Below are 17,889 nucleotides of genomic sequence, written 5' to 3'. Positions count from 1 at the left end.
CTGTCTCAAAGAGGAAAAAAAAAAAAAAGACTTACTGGCTTTACTAGCAAGTTGCTGTTTAGGAAAATTACATTAAGAAGGAAGAAAGAAGGGCAATTAACCAATTTCACCTTTTTCAGGTGATTCCTTTGTTCCCAGAAGCAGCTTAACAAATGTGAGCTGCTGTTGTGACCACTGGACACGAAGTTGCAAGTTCAGAACACAGTCTAACACATGAGTAGAGAATGCTCACCCGGCCTCGCTTAGTCATCTGCAGTTCCCCGGCAGGGTTTTAACCCTTTCTTGTCTTTGATGAATGCCTCCACCTCATGAGCCTCCACTACAGAGACTGAAGGTGCCGGGCTCTCCTGGTCTCCCACACTTCAGGGTTGATGCACACATGACGGAGAGCAAAACGCTTTTTGTTTTTCCTTCATAGAAAGGGTCTCATGTATTCAGATTTGCCTCAAACACTATGGAGTCAAGGTGACCTTGACGTTCTGATCCTCCTGAATGCTGAATTCCAAGCATGTGCCAGTATACCCAGGTTTTGTTTGGGATGTTTTGGTTTTGTTTGTTTGTTTTTGGTGCTGGAGATTGAACCTAGGGCCTTATGCATGCTAGGCAAGACCTCTACTGACTGAACCCATTCCACACAATTTTTAAATTATTGTTAGGTGTAATTCTGCTGCTATTGGAGGGGGGGAGAATCTTGAAATATGTAAAACCAAATTGTTATAGATAATTTACATCTGAGGATTTAGTTTTCTGACCTGTAACTAATTGGAAACAGGCAAACAAAACTCCATGTCCTAAGTAAGAGGGAAAACGTGTATATTTCAGAGCTACGGTGTCAGAAAACTCACATATGCATGTCTGTGTGACCACTGATTTCAAGATATGAAAAAAGGTGTTTGATCAATAGAAGTCAGAAACCCTGATTTAGTTAGTAAATTATAAAATTACACACACAGCCGGGCGTTGGTGGCGCATGCCTTAAATCACAGCACTCTAGGAGTCCGAGGCAGGGAGATCTCTGTGAGTTTGAAGTCAGCCTGGTCTACAGAGCGAGTTCCAGAACAGGCTCCAAAGCTACAGAGAAACTCTGTCTTCAAGAAACAAAACAAAAAATCTCAGTGCTATGGTTGGTTAAAAAAACAAAACTTGGAAAGTACAGTGGGAACACATATAGTGCCTCTATTTAAACAGCTGTCATCATTTTTGTTTCTAATGTCTGACAATCTTTTGCATCAATAACCTGGGATTTCTTAGTTACTGTTTCCTCTTACCTTATAGCATGGCATTTTATCTAATTTCAGTATTGGATCACTATTATTTATGCCTTATTTTTATTATGCTCATTTCCTCCCGAATCCCTGTTGACATCCATGTCTGCTATTCATCCACACCTTTCTCTGTCCTCACGAGACCACGTCCAAACGCATGTGTCCACGTTGAGTATCCACATGTGTGTATTCACATGTGTGATGAGGCTGCCATTGAAGACTTGCTTTCTACCATTCTGTATGTTACCTTTCTCACTTGCTGGATGACAAAGATATCCCTAGACTTACTTATTAGTTCATGTCTGAGAAAGTTACCCTTATTGGTTGCTTGCTATTCCGTGGTTTGAATGAGCTATGGTGATCATTCCTACATTGTTAGGCATTCCCTTTATTTCCATTATTTTGTCACTGCAAACAGCATCCCAAGAAAAGCCTCAGGGCACAGACATTGCAAGCTGGTAGATTTAGGATTCATTTTGATTTATGTGTCTATGTCTCTGGGAATGTAAGCCACATGTGTGCATGAGGAAGCCAAAGGAAGGTGTCAGATCCCCTAGACTTGGAGTTATAGGCAGTTGTGAGCAGTCTGGCATAAGTGCCGTAACCCAACCAACTCGCATCTTCTGGAAGAGCAGCAAGCAATCTTAACAGATGAGGTGCCTTTCCTTCTGGCCAATAGGAAACAACAATTTTAAGTTCTTGTCAGTCAGGCAGATGAGTGGCAAATGCTATTTCATAGTTATTTCTGCTGAGTTCCAACGGCTGAATGTCTCTCTCTGTGCTTACTAATGGGTTACCTTTGTTGCTCCGTAAATTATCTGTTCCTTTGGTCATTTGATTTTTACATATAAGGCTATATGATCACATGCTAAATGTTACCATCTATTTTTAAATTATTATTTCATTCCACCTGTATGTGTGTTCTGCCTGCATGTATATCTGAGTGCCACATGTGTGCATGCTCATGGAGGCAAGAAGAGGGTGTAGAACCCCCCCTGAAACTGGAGTTACAAACAGTTGTAAGCAGTCATATAGATGCTTGGAATCAAACCAGGGCCCTCCAGATGTAAAGCTTGTACCTGCACAAGTTAAGGGAGTCATCTTGTCCCTTCATAGAACTGAATTTCAATTTTTGTAACATTAAATTCCCACATACATTTGAAATCTATTGTGGTCTCTTTCTTCTATGTATGTATGTATGTATGTATGTATGTATGTATGTATGTATGTATCTATCTATCTATCTATCTATCTACCTACCTACCTAACTAGCTATCCATCACTGCTTCCAAACCACAGGTTGTAGATAGTCTTTAGTGTGTTAAAAATATTTGGTAAGGAGCTGGAGAGTTAGCTCAGTGGTTAAGGCCACTGACGGCTCTCCTAAAGGACCGGGGTTCAAATCCCAGAACCCACATGGCAGTTAACAACTGTCTGTAACTCCAAGATCTGACGTTCTCACACAGACATACATGCAGGCAAAACACCAATGCATATAAAATAAAAGTAAACAAATAAATTTTTGGTGAGAGGCTGGAGAGATGGCTCAGAGTTTAAGAGCACTTGCTGCTCTTCCAGAGGACCTGAATTCAGTTCCTTGCACCCACATCAGGCAGCTCACAACCACCTGTAACTCCAGCCCCAGGAAACTTGGTGCCTCTAGTCTCTGCTGGCATCAGCATTCACCTGCTCTCTCTCTCTCTCTCTCTCTCTCTCTCTCTCTCTCTCTCTCTCTCTCTCTCTCTCTCTCTCTCTCTCTCTCACACACACACACACACACACACACTCACACACTCTTATACACATACACCCACTCACACACACTTACACACACCTATACAGTTATGCATAATAAAAAAATCATAAAAGTAGACCTTTAGAAATTACTTAGTGAGATAAGCTATTATTTTTTTGTATGTGTGGTTTTTACAGACAGGGTTTCTCTCTATTGTTTTGGAAGCTGTCCTGGAACTCACTCTGTAGACCAGGCTGGCCTCGAACTCACAGAGATCTGCCTGCCTCTGCCTCCCAAGTGCTGGGATCAAAGGCTTGTGCCACCAACGCCCGGCTAAGCTATTATTTTTTATAACTCACTTTTCCTGGTCTTTCTTTTACCATATTAACAAGTGAAGTCCAAAAACATTTTACCTATGATTTTTAAAAAATGGAAGTTCTCATTGGAGTATATCAGATTTTTAAGTTAATTGGGAGAATTGGAATGTTCTTTTCCCAGATCTTATCCAAGCTGGATGAGGTGGCACACTCTTTGGTCCCAGCACTCAGAAGGCAGAGATAAACAGATCTCTATGAGTTCAAAGCCAACCTGGTCTATATAGGAAGTTACAGGTCAGCTGAGGCTACACAGTGAGACCCTGTCACAAGCAAACAAGATCTTATCCAAGAGCATTGCAATTCTTTCCATTTTCACAGATTATGTTTCTTGTTTCCAACACTATTTCATAACTTTCTTGTTTTAAATTCTGTACCTTTTTTTTAAAGGTTTTTGGTTTCTTGACATGGTACTTCACAATGTATCCAGGATGACCTGGAACTTAGTACATTGCCTCTCCTGCCCTTAGATTCATGGTACCCCTCCTGCCTCAGTCTCCCATGTGCTGGCATTACAAGTATGAGCCACCATGCCTGGCCAAGAGCCTGTAATTTTTTTAAGGTCTTTTTTAAATTTTATGTAGATGCGTGTTTTTCTTGCATGTATGCATGTGTATTACATTCATGTCTGATGCTCAAAGAGGTTAGAAGAGGGTGTCATATCCTCTGGAAAAGGAGTTATGTTGGTTCTGAGCTGCCATATGGGGATATGAACTGAACCTAGGTACTCTGGAAGAGCAGCAAGTGCTCTTACATTCACTGAGCCATTGCTCCACTCCCAAAGATCCTGTGCCTCTAAGTGAAATTTACTAACTACTTTCTACACTTACCTCATTATCAATATTTTAAGTGATATTTTCCCCATTTTTATATATATAGCTGGTTGTGTAGTCTCTATTTTTATATATATATATTTACTTTTGCGTTCACCTATCATACTGAACTACTTTGTTAATTATGGAAATGTAAAATATTTACTTATTGTCTGGTGGTAGTGGCTCACGCCATTAAGCCAGGCACTTGGGAGGCAGAGGCAGGTGGATCTCTGTGAGTCCAAGGCCAGCCTGGTCTACAGAGTGAGCTCCAGGACAGCCAAGGCTAGAGAGAGAAAACCTGTCTTGGAAAACAAAGAAGAAAGAAGTGTAACATCACTGTCTTCCCCGTTATTTTCACAATAGTTACCTGGTTATCACTGTCATCATGGACGGGAAATAAATGTATCCCTATCTCTAACTTATGCTTCCCCTGCCTCAACCCAGCCTTCTAGGGTTACACGCATGCACTATCGCACCCAGCTCTCCAGGATGGAGTTTCTACACTGAAGCACATGCTCCCGCTGATGAAGAATATAGATTGAAAAGCACATTTTGAAGGGAGAATAGCAGCAAGATCACATGGGAAAGTAGCATGACTTCCAGAAAAAGTCTTGTGCCGATTGTGTAACTCCCCTTGAGATCTCTCTTGTAGTAAGCTGCCCATTCTGTACTGAGAATCCCTTACTCTCTAAGCCCAGGAATTAATTAATTAGTTAATTAGTGTGATGTTAGGGATTCGGCTCAATGTAGGTTCAGGTTGAGGCAAGTGCTCTACCACTGAGCTATGTCCCTAGTCCCCTGGAATTCTTTACTCTGACTTTGATAGCCTTTGAATCACTGTCTCCATGAAATAAATAAATGCCCCTAGCCAGTCTTCATGCCCTTCTTTTTGTTGCATCTCCACAACTGCAGTGCTAGCCTTTAAAACATACATCTAGGTTTTGGCAGACCTGTGAGGGAATACTTCTAGGGTTTTAGTCATGCTGATCTCTATATAAAGCAATGGTTTCCACCCTGCACTCTTTGAGATCTCCAGGACTGATCTCTGTCCATGTCACTCTGTCTCTGTTATTTATATGTCTGGTATGGATGCATGTGTCTTTGTATGAGTGTGTGAGTGCCAAGACAGAGGCAGGAGGCTACCCCTCCTCTGTCACTGCCCTTGAACCTGGAGCTCCTGCTTTTATGCTAGACTGGCAGCAGCAAGCCCCAGAGATCTGTCTCTACCCACAACCACACTGGGTTAGTCTTGAGTGTCCACCTCAGTTCATTACCAGAGTACTAGGATAGGAACTAGGGTCCTTGTGGTTGTACAACAAGCATTCTTAACAAGTGACCCATCTCTCTAAGATGATCTAAAACTCATATGTAGCTGGAGGTGCCCTTGAACTTCTGATCCACAGCCTTTAGATCTCAAGTGCTGGGATTATAGGCATGTGCCACCACGTCCAGTTCCTGTAGTCCTGAGCACTAAACTTGGGTCTTTTCTGCAAGCAAGGCACTCTACCAGCTGAGCTACAGCTCCAGATCTACCAGGGTTGCCCAAATACTTTGGGGGCTGCTCAGAGGCCGTAGCACTCCAGGTCCCACTTCCCATGTCTCCCCACCCATCTGTATGTTTGTTTGATTCAGATATGGTAATTTTGGGAAAAGATTTTCTCTTTAAATCTATTTCTACTGCTGTTCAAAAGCAAAGATTCTAAAATTGTCAATATAGAGAAACAGAAACATGGAAACTTGTACCTTAGAAGGACAGTCATACTGTTATGAAATTAACTGAAAAATTGTATAGTAAAATTAACAGGAAGCTGCAGAAGACTAGAGAGAGGCTCTCCTGGCCCTCCCCCAGAGTGACCTAGAATGTGCATCCTTCTCCCCCACATACACATAAGATTTAAAACACCCAGGCTTGCCTATTACTTTCCAATTACTGCTGGGACCAAAATGGAAATTTTGGCACTTCAGGGAATTGAAATTAATTGAAAGCAGACTTCAGTTAATTTCCATTTCAGTGTCCTTTATTGAATGGGTCTTTAGTGCATATTTCTACTTTAATAGAATAAGGATTTTTTGTGTTGGGGGAAGGGTGCCAAGGAAATATTTCTCCTGAAACCAAAGTAATTCATCAGGGCAAAACCTGCAAACATGATCAAGCCTATATAATTTTTGTGATGTCCAACAACTGCCTAAAACATTGAGGAAACTTTGTGATCTGGTTTTTCCCCCTCTATCATCTAAAGCAACATTGCTTGATGACAATAGCCCTGGCTTGAGTGTGCATTGTGGTTTCAGAGTCAACCGGGACATTGTACTGGGTCACCAGTGGGCACAATGTGTGCCACTTATTTCACACAGACCGAGACACATCATGGAGCATTGAATGTTTGCCCTAACTACACAGGAAGTACAGCCAAGCATGTTGGTTAGTTTTCTATTCTTCTGTGTGTTTAAGTGCTTCATTTCACAACACTTGGGAGCACAGAAATACCCAGACTGACATTTTAAAAAGTATGTATAACCCTAACACTGCAAAATAATACATTTTTAAAAAGCATTGATTCCTTGATTTTTGTTGCTGTTGGGTTTTGATAGAGAAGATCTTGATATGGAACTCTGTCTGATCTAGAATTCAACATGGAGCCCATGCAGGCATCAAACTCAGAGCCACCCTCCCAAGTACCTTTTTGCTCTTTGGAACAGATTGAATAGGATGGCTTTAAAAATAAAAGAGTCTGACAAATGTGATGAGTGAAAAATACTAAGAGAAAAAGAAAGAATTGCTGGAGGGGTTGGAGAGATGTCTCAGTGGTTAAGAGACTGGCTACTCTTCCAAAGGACCTGGGTTCAATTCCCAGCAACCACATGGTGACTCACAAACCATCCATAGTGGGATCTGGTGCCCTCTTCTGCCTTAAAAGCCCACAGACAGATAATGCACTCATATACATAAAGTAAAACCTTTAAAAAAAGAATTTTTTAAGAAAGAAAAGACTAGGGATGAGTACTAGTGGGACAGTGGGGCCAGCTAGTAAAGGTGCTTGCTACCACATCTGATAATGAGCTGAGTGCCAGCTACAAAAGCCACCTGTGAGAGCACAGAACTAATTCTAGCAATTTGTTTTCATATGCTGTACCACGGCACACGCACCTACCAGCTCAAAGAATATGGAATAGAGCCAGGCGGTGGTGGCGCACGCCTTTAATCCCAGCACTTGGGAGGCAGGGGCAGGTGGATCTCTGTGAGTTCAAAGCCAGCTTGGTCTACAGATCAAGTTCCACGACAGCCAGGGTTACACGGAGAAACTGGCTACACAGAGAAACCCTGACTTGAAAAACAAAATGAACAAACAAAAAAAGAATATGGAATTGTGCTGGTAAAATGTAATTTTTATTTATTATTATTTATTTTTAAATTTAAATTAGAAACAAGGTTGCTTCACATGTCAATTCCAAATGTAAATTTTTATCAATAATCTCTTTCATTTGTATATCCTCAGACAGAACCTCATTATGTAGGTCAGACTCTTGTGCCACTGCCTGCCATGTGCTGGGATCACGGGAGCACACCACCACACCTGACACTGTCCACACACCTTTAAAAGCTACCTGAAATAGGCTATTTTCTAAGCATTCAGGAATTGGTTCTTCTAAAAGCTGAAGAAAAGTTAAGCAGAACAACTGTGGGAAGGATTGAAAAAGAGGGTCAAGCCACGTTTAGGATCACATGCCTGTAATCTGGACTCTCTAGAGGCTGATGCAGAGGGCTTTTGAGTTCACGGTCAGCCCAGTCAACCTAGTAAGACCCTGAGGAGAGGTAAGGGGAGGCAGCAGAGGGGAGGAGGAGAGGGGAGGGACAGCCAGTTATCTATCCTCTCAGATAAGATATGAGTCCAAACAATATCACAGGAAGGTTTTAAAAATAACAATGACTATTATTTAATCCATTGCAAATAAGATATATATAAATCACTAAAGCACATTTTAGGATTCTGATAATAAATCTACTTATAAATTCTCACAATTTCTAAATAAACTGCCATAAACAAAAATATAATACTGTAATACATTTTTCTAGAATATATCTATAAATCTGAGCACATAATTCAGTATCAACATAATAAAAGAAAGAAAAAGGTATAGTGTGACCCCTGGAAGTCATATAATAAGGAGAGAAGACACATATGTAGGTACACAGTGTTTAAAATAACCATATCGTGAGGACTGGAGAGATGGGTTCGTGCTGGCTGCTCTTTCAGAGGACCCATGTTCAATTCCCAGCACCCACATGAGGGCTCACAATCATCTGTAACTCCAGTCCCAGGGGATATGACACCCTTTTCTGGCTTCTGTGGCCATCAGGCACAAACATGTTACACAGATATACATGTAGACAAAACACTCATACACATGAAAATTTTAAAAATTAAAAAATTTAAATGAGGGTATCTCAAAGATAATGTAGCTTATTTATTTATTGTTGATTTATTAGTTTTAGTTTAGGTTTTTCATTACAAGGTTTCTTTGTGTAGCTCTAGCTGTCTTAAAAACTCACAGAGATCCTCCTGCCTCTGCCTCCAGAGCAAGCACAACATTCTTCACACGGGGAGGTGGGTTGTCACAGATCTTCCAATCCTACTCCATCATTATGTATTTTATTTAGTTGGGACTGGGTAATTTGGTTGAGTTAATGTGTGTCAAAACCAGCCAGGATGAAAAGCACGGCGGCCTCCTCTCATCAGCCAGTGCCTGCCTTGAAGTGACTGAGTTTAAGTATGTGTTTAAGCCTCTGGTGAGATAGATACCTTATCAGAATTCAGGATGTTCTACTTCCAGGGAAGGGTTTCTCTGTAGAGCCCCGTCTGTCCTAGCACTCCACGCTGGCCTCAGACTCACAGAGCTCCGTCTGCCTCTGCTCCCCTCTCCCTGCCCAGGAATGTTGCTTAAAGGCCTAAGCTGCCACAGCCACCACTGCCCAGCTCCGAAGTGACTTTTGAGAGCCTGAGTGGTTCCCGAGGAAGGTGTTCTCCATCTCTTCCCACACTAGCTCCTCTTTCCTCAGTCCCTGTCTCTCAAACGTCCAGCTGGATTCATCAAAATGGGGGTGAGAGGGATAAGCATCAATTTAATCAGAAAACAAAACATGATTTGGCAGCACCTTGGTAAGGTCACCTGTAGGTGAAGAGGGACAGCTGAGGTCCCCTGCTGATGTGCGGAGGGAGAGTCCTGGCCTCTAGGGAAAGTTCCCTCCACCGGGTGGGGACCCACTGGGAGAAGCTAGCAGTCCTGGGGAAATACTCCACCTGCTGAAGCAGAGAGGTTGCACAACTCCAGGTCCCAAGTGAGGTGGCCGAGTCAGTGCACTCCATAAAATAGGTCATCAGTCACCAGGGCCTATTTTAGGTGAGAAGGAAAACCAGGTTACTGCTGCCTCTCCCGAGAGGCTTGTCATCACTCAATAAAATGACATCCAATTTGGATCTGCCTTTGGCACTTCGAGGATGGGTAGGAGAAACTGAGTCAAATCCAGTCTTCAGTATGATCGTATTCCCACTACTGTCCAGTGAGCAGACTCCAGAAGTTGGATATCTAGACAGTTTTGAAGATCTATGACTTTGGAAACAAGGGTCATAGTCTATGTGCCCGGGAGGGGAGGGTGTCAATGATATTCTCAGGTCATTGATACTACACCCTCTTCCTTCAAAGTAATCATCTACAAGCCATGTGCAGGCCACCCTTGGATCTCAGTCCTCACAGGTCCCTGCCTGAAACCCCCAGCCTCTCCCAGCTCAAGTCCCCTTCACCTTCAAAGGGCAGTTACACCTCATGGCCTCCAGGAAGTGTGCCTTGCTGAGTTTGTTCTCTGTGCAGTTGAGGATGACCCTGAACTCCCAATCCTGCTCCGATTCCTAAATGCTGGGATTATGGATATACATTACCACCTCTCTTTTTATGTAGTGCTGGGTATCAAACCCAGGATTTAATGCCACCAACATAGAGTCTTGGTGTTTTTAAACTGTTATATCTCTTCACTGAGTCAAGGACCATCTTCTAACTAATTATTAGAATCCAGAAGCATAAACTTAAATATGAAAATGTCCTATTTATTATCTTAGACCCACAGTGTTTCTCAACCTGTGGGTTGAGACCTCTTTGGGAATCAAATGACCCTTTCACAGGGGTCACCTAAGACCACCAGATATTAGCTTCACAATGGTGGTGCACACCTTTAATCCCAACACCTGGGAGGCAGAGGCAGGTAGATCTCTGTGAGTTTGAGGCCAGACTGGTCTAAGAGTTCCAGGACAGTCAGGATTATTACACAGAGAAACCCTGTCTCAAAAAAAGGGAGGAAGGAAGGAAGGAAGAAAGGAAGGAAGGAAGGAAGGAAACAGATATTTACATTACAATACATAACAGTAACAAAATTACAGTTATGAAGTAGCACAAAAATTTTATGGTTGGGGTCACCACAACAAGAGGAAATGAATTAGAAGGTTGCATCATTAGGAAGGTTGAGACCCATACAGTCTTGGACAGCCACAGCTAACCTAGGCTAACCTCTAACTTCTTTACAGCCAAGGGTGCCCTCGACCTTCCTGTCTTTCTGCCTTCACCTCCCGAGGACTGAGGTCACCACACTCAGCTTACAAAATTTTCTTGATCAATGACAAGGGTGTACACTCTTCATTAGTTTCATCATTATTTCATGTATGACCTCTGCAGACTAAGGCATCCTGAATCCAACCTTATCCTTTTAGAGAGTGGGTTGTACTCTGTAGTCCAGGGTGGCCTTGACCTGTCAGTGAGACTCCTGCCTGAGCCTCTGGAGTACTGAGAACATGGGCATGTGCTCCACACCAGACTATAACTAAGTATGTGTGCATTTTATAGTTGGCTTCAGAACAAAGAGAAAAGGACAGACCTTCTCGAAGGGTCCAGAACCAGGATAGAAACTTACAAACTGTCCTTGTGCACCCTTGCCCCACACCAACAAGCAACCGATGCGAGGAAGAAATCTGAAAGGGTCCAGGGCTGAACTAACCAGGTGTGGCGCTGCACACCCGTAAGCCCAACACTTGGGAGGTGAGGTTATATAATGAGACCTTTTCTCAAGTAAATCCATAATACAGTTTGTCTAAATATGTTCAAATTCCTAACCCTCTCATTTCAATGTCCTTATTTGGAACACAAATAAATGAACAAAAAATAGGATAGCTGGCCACAATGGCACACACCTGTTTGATTGCCTAAATCCAGGAGTTCAAGGCCAACCTGGCAGCACACTGAGACCCTGACTCTAAAAATAAAATGCTCACCCTCCTCCTCCACACTGAATTACGTCTTTCTTATCTCTCAGATAGTTGGGTGGAAATCCTATTCTTTACAGCTTTTCAAAGAGTGTTTAAAAAAATGCAGAACACCCTCAGTTGGAATGTGTCCTTAGGGCTGCCCAAACACTCTTGAGGGAAACCACTCCCCCCACAGATTGTATTCATTCATCCTGTTCGTAACATCACTGGAAGAGATTTCTTTGTCTGAAAGTGTGCAATCCATCAGGGCTGCCCACATCACTTCCTGCCTTTCAGGCTGTGCAAGTTTTGTCTTCCATTTCCTTTGGAGTAACTCGACCTGTTAGCACCATCAGCCTCTTCAGTAAAGCCAGGGAAGTGTTCCCCACAGGGACAGAAGTGGGCAGCATACCTGTAATCCAATCTTTTTTTTTTCATTGTTTGTTTGTTTTTCAAGACAGGTTTCTCTGTGTAACAGCTCTAGCTGTCCTGGAACTCCCTCTGTAGACCAGCCTGGCTTCAAACTCACGGAGATCTGCCTGCCTACTGCTGGGATTAAAAGTGTGTGTCACTACCACCTGGCAATAATCCCAACTTTTTTTTTTTAAGATTTATTATGTATACTTCGTTCCTCATGCATGTATCCCTGCTGGCCAGAAGATCCCATTACAGATGGTTGTAAGCCACCATGTAGTTGCTGGGAATTGAACTCTGGAACTCTAGAAGAGTAGCCAGTGCTCTTAGCCGCTGAACCATCTCTCCAGTCCCATAATCCCAACTCTTAAGAAGCAGAGATTGCTGCAAATTTGAAGCCAGCCTGGTCTACACAGTAAGCTCTTGATGTGTCAGGGCTACACCGGGAGACCTTGTCTCACATAATAAAATGACAAAAGTTCCAAAGGGTGCCCCATGTCAGGGATGGGGGAGGACACTAGAATGAAGGAGGACCTTAACTTCTGACTCCCTGAAGCACAGTGAGAAGCCAGGTACCTTCTATGGTCTTCCAGGTTCACATCTGATGTGACTCTAACACCCGGGGGGGACCTCACTTAGCAGGCCATCTCCAACCACTGCTCAGTGGCATGGTGATACCACTATCAATGACTCCCTGCCCAGCCCATGGCTCTTGTCACTCTTCTTTCTCCCGTTGACACTGTACCAGCTAAGCAGTTTACAGTTCCTCTTTTCTTGCCCTTCTTGTTTTGGTTTGGCTTTAGTTGTTGCTGGCTTTGTTTTGTTCTTAGTATTTAGGTAAAAGTAGGAGGAGGAACGTTTTTTCCTGGTAACTGAATAGCCTAAGTATATTTATATTTCATTGCAATGAATGTTTTTACTGTTCTGTGGTCACCTCACATTCAACCTCTTGGCATTAGATTGACCATCTTTAGCCTATTCACTTTAGGTTTTCCAGCTCTGACACCAATACTGCTACTGAGCCCAGACTCGGTGCCTTGAGACGATCCCTTCCTCTCACCCTCTAATCCACCAGTTATGAAATCTTTGTGTCTTCCTTTGTGACGTTTTAAAAAAGTTTTCTTCATTCCCATTTGTTGTTCCCTCTTTGGTTCAGCCCTGACTGCATCCTAATGGATCTGTCCAGCATCTACTGGAGCATCCTAAGGGATCTGTCACTCTCTTTACTGCTACTGGCATTGTGTAAATCTTTTGATCATCCCTTACCCCTGCTTAAAAGCTTCACTGTGTCTTTTCTTCCTTAGAAATCACAAACTTCAAGGTCCCATGCAATGTCCCCTGCAGGCTCATATGCTTGAATACTTGGTCCCCAGTCGTTCGGATTGTACTTGGGAAGGTTTAGGAGCTATGGCCTTTTGGAGGGAATGTGTCCCTGGGGTTAGGCTTTGATTTTTCAAAAGCCCACACCATTCCAGTTGGCTCTCCTTCTGTCTCATGGCTGTTATCACCACACCTGCCTGCCTGCCTGCCGCCATGTTGTCTGCCATGATGGTCATGGACTCTACTATGCCCTGGAACTATGAGCCCCAATTAAGTGCTTTCTCCATAAGTCACCTCACTCAGTGTCTCCTCTCAGCAATACAACAGTAACCAAGACAGCCATGGCCTCCAAATCTCAGTTCTCGTGTGGACAGGACCGCTGACCTCCTCAGCTTCCTCACCTGTACTCTGACTTTCTCTCTCCCTTTTCTTATTACCTGGTCTCTCCCCCTCCCCCTTCTCCAGTTCTCGTTTCTGCACTCTGTCCCCAAAGACACACTCAGAACTCTAGCACGTTCTCCTTCAATCCAAGGGGATCCGATATTTCTTTTTTTTTGAAGCACTGTAGGACCCAATTGTAATCAAGAGCATTACTTTCTGACATTGTCTGATGTAGCAATTTCACTTTCTAAGTTGCTCATAAACTCTTGAATAAAGAAGCTGTTTGCCCTCCTCCTACTTTCCACAGTGCCCATTCTATGCTCTTAAACACACTAGAAACTCAATGAAAGTGTACTGACAATGAATCTGCCCAGACACTGTCAACAGTATTTATCACTCAGTCTCTCCAATTTGATTAATTGCTAACATTAATTCAATGACCCATTATAAAAAATCCTGGTGATCAACAATCATGGTGTGGAAAACTAAAGGAAAAAGAATTAGCCAGATTCAAACAGTAGAGCAAAGTGTTTTAATATTTTGTCCAGCCTCAAAGATCATTTTCAGAGTTATAGTCATAAAACAGGGTGATGTGCAATGTCTCAGCTCTTAGGCATACACAGGGACTTCCAGTGTTTTAATTCTTTTTCTTCCTTCAGCCTCTTTGGAGTACACTCTCGAAACCTCACTGAGCTTGCTCATTTCTTACAGCTGGCTACCTTATTTCTAACCCTCTGGCATCTACTGGTCATCTACTTAGGGATCCAGCTTCTGCCTGTTCCTGGTCTCCAAAACAAAGTCTATTCTAAGCAGTGAATAAGCCAAAAGTTGCATGGTAGACTAAACACACAAAACCAAATCACTCCAGCCATTTGAAAGCTGGTCCTTTACCCTCCATTCCTTTCTGCATATAGCTTGACTTAGGGCCTCCCCCTGGCCTGCTATTTGTTAACTTGGATGTGACACTCACGTGAAAAAGACTTCTACTTGCTAAAATCTTGTGAATTCAGTTATCATAGTTTTTTCAATGCTGTTTTTTTGGGGGGGTTGTTTGTTTGTTTGTTTGTTTGTTTTTGAGGCATGGTCTCCTGTAAATCAGGCTGGCCTTGAACTCTCTGGGTAACCTTGACTTCTCCGCCACCTTTCCACTCCGCCTTGTCCTGAGATCGAAGGTATGGGCCACCACATCTATCTCTTTGAAACCTATCAAATGTGTGGTAATTCCTATTTACAAACACGCTCTTAGCAACAGACAGACCTCCAAGATCTGCCCTCCAGTGGACAGAAGACAGCAACCTTTCCCCAAGTCTCTAAATAAAAAACAAATAAATAAATACAAAAATAAAACACACAGGTACAACACTTTTGTAAAATCATTGCATTGTTAAAGAGTATTTGGTTTAGCTGAGCAACAATGGTGGTGCAAGATTTTAATCCCAGCACTTGAGAGGCAGAGGCAAGAGGATCTCTATGAATACAAGGCCAGCCTGGTCTACAAAATGAGTTCCAGGACAGCCAGAGCTGCACAGAAAAGCCCTGTCGGGAAAAATCACTGTATTTGAAATAGCTCTTGTCCATTACTAGCCATTCCCTATGGCCTTTACTTACTACCAAGTATGAGTGTTAAGTACCAAGTTCTCGCTGACCACCTTGGCCCCCCAGCTCCACCTCAGGAGGGCTTCAACATCTTGTTTACTCTGATTTCTGCACGATCTCAGTCAGGGTCTAGCACACACTCTGAATAAATTGGTAATGAATGAAGAATGAGCTCATCTCAGAAAGATCAACCCAAATTTAAAAAAGGTTCAAATGACTTAACCAAATCCTAAGGGCCTATTCCTGTTTTGACAGTAAATACATTTAAAAAAAAAAGACTGCAGAGTGCCAATTTCTTCTTCAAATATATTACCAATTGCAGGGTTTAATGCTCCTGTTTTAGCATCAGTGAAATGAGGAATCTGAGGTTTCAAGTACAGAGTGGATTACAACCCCAGGTCCTCCATCATTTCTCTGCTCCAGAGGTCTGTGATTTAAAAACATACTGCCCTTGGGGAAACTGTTTGACCTCTCTAAGGGCTCTATTGGCTCGGTCTTTGGTGTCTTCTCCAGCAGTAGTGATCGATGTATTTTGCAATTTTGCCTGGAGCAGAGCAGGAAGGTCAGCCCCCACCTGAGGTCAACAGCAGTAAAGGAGACAGGGAAGGTTGGATTTTCCTGAGGAGCTAGGCACAAATGCCTTTAAGGTTAAAGACTGTACATTATACTTGTGTCATCCAAAGCACCTAGTTTAGAAATGAACCTTGCTCCAGAGCTGGTCACCACTGCAAGAGCAAGAATGGGGAGGTTCTCTGTCAGTCCAGATGACACTGGAAAGGAAGCCACTAGCACCCAGGTAGTTGGCAATCACTGGCCTATGTGTGGGATTTTTTTTGTACCCTTTTGGCCTGGGGGTGGGGGTCTCACCACTAAGCTCCCAAATAAACCACACATGGAAATGTATTCTTATTTAAAATGCCTGGTCTTCACTTGACTTGTTTCTAGCCAGCTTTTCTTAAATTAACCCATCTACCCTTTCCCTCCGGGCTTTTATCTTTCTTGTGTTTCCTTCTTACTCTGTGGCTGGCAAGGTGGTTGGGTCACTGGCCCCTGACATCCTTCTCTCCTTGTTCTCTTGTTTCTCCTTCTATGTATCCTCTCTGCCTGCCAGCCCCGCCTGTCCTTGCTCCTGCCTCGCTATTGGCCATTCAGCTCTTTATTAGACCATCAGGTGTTTTAGACAGGCAAAGAATCACAGCTTCACAGAGCTAAACAAATGAAACGTAAACAAAAGTCACACCTGAAAATAATATGCTACCACAGACCTACACAAGAGATCAGGGCTGGCTTGGGGCTGCCTGGGCACCAACCTATCAGAGGCACTAAGACATCCCTTGAAGGAGGCTGGGGATGTCAGAGATGAAAAACTGACTGAGTTTAGTATGATTTGGAGGATATACTAGATATAGGTTTGAAAAGCAAAAGGTAGCCGGGCGTTGGTGGCGCATGCCTTTAATCCCAGCACTCAGGAGGCAGAGGCAGGCGGATCTCTGTGAGTTCGAGACCAGCCTGGACTACCAAGCGAGTTCCAGGACAGCTTCCAAAGCCACAGAGAAACCCTGTCTCGAAAAAAACCAAAAAAAAAAAAAAAAAAAAAAAAAAAAAAAAGAAAAGAAAAGCAAAAGGTAGACACCAAAAGGCTTCTAAGACTGCGTGGTTTCCTGGGGACTTCAGTTGTGTGCTTGGTGCAGTCAGTGGGAGCCAGAGCTGAGCACACTGCTCCTAGGCAGGCAGCATTGCCAGTGGCAGACTAGTGGGAGGTCCTTTCTTGTCCTGGGTGGGCGATCCAGCTGTCTCCAGAGCCCTGGTGACACTTCGACCAGCTCATCAGCTCCTATGATGAGCTCACCTCCTATCACCTGTATTAGTTTGCGATGCCCTCTGGGGCCACTCCCTCTTCTAGGAGGAGGCTTGGAAAAGCTACTGGGTATGTTCCATACATCACTGTTGCCAGCCACACACTAGCTGGTTCAATTTTACTGCTTCTGATAGTAATGGGACTAGCTGAATGTCTTCACTTCTCCAGTTCACAGATGTGTAAACTAAACTTCACAGTAGTGTGTGACACAGATGTGTAAACTTCACAGTAGTGTGTGACACAGATGTGTAAACTTCACAGTAGTGTGTGTGACACAGATGTGTAAACTAAACTTCACAGTAGTGTGTGTGTGACACAGATGTGTAAACTAAACTTCACAGTAGTGTGTGTGACACAGATGTGTAAACTTCACAGTAGTGTGTGTGTGACACAGATGTGTAAACTTCACAGTAGTGTGTGTGTGTGACACAGATGTGTAAACTTCACAGTAGTGTGTGTGTGACACAGATGTGTAAACTTCACAGTAGTGTGTGTGTGACACAGATGTGTAAACTAAACTTCACAGTAGTGTGTGTGTGACACAGATGTGTAAACTTCACAGTAGTGTGTGTGTGACACAGATGTGTAAACTTCACAGTAGTGTGTGTGACACAGATGTGTAAACTAAACTTCACAGTAGTGTGTGACACAGATGTGTAAACTTCACAGTAGTGTGTGTGTGACACAGATGTGTAAACTAAACTTCACAGTAGTGTGTGTGTGTGACACAGATGTGTAAACTTCACAGTAGTGTGTGTGTGACACAGATGTGTAAACTTCACAGTAGTGTGTGACACAGATGTGTAAACTAAACTTCACAGTAGTGTGTGACACAGATGTGT

The 17,889-nt window shown here is 43.1% G+C and overlaps 1 protein-coding gene across 16 annotated transcripts in view; it reads right to left on the bottom strand.

The window, feature by feature from the left end:
* Arhgef33 (Rho guanine nucleotide exchange factor 33) overlaps positions 1-17,889 on the bottom strand; it is a 130,370-nt gene that overhangs the window by 99,045 nt on the left and 13,436 nt on the right. Inside the window, exon 3 of one of the 16 annotated variants that reach the window (XM_040730988.1) lies at positions 9,490-9,580. The exons of the other annotated variants lie outside the window; for them this stretch is intronic. The gene's annotated coding sequence lies outside the window, so the exon portion shown is untranslated. The remainder of the gene's footprint in view (positions 1-9,489; positions 9,581-17,889) is intronic. 16 annotated transcript variants of the gene reach the window in all.

The sequence above is a fragment of the Mesocricetus auratus genome, unplaced genomic scaffold (genome assembly GCF_017639785.1).
Source record: "Mesocricetus auratus isolate SY011 unplaced genomic scaffold, BCM_Maur_2.0 Super-Scaffold_100024, whole genome shotgun sequence".
NCBI lineage: Eukaryota > Metazoa > Chordata > Mammalia > Rodentia > Cricetidae > Mesocricetus > Mesocricetus auratus.
Note: the sequence above shows the minus strand (reverse complement) of the source record. Positions and strands in the feature narration are given on the sequence as shown.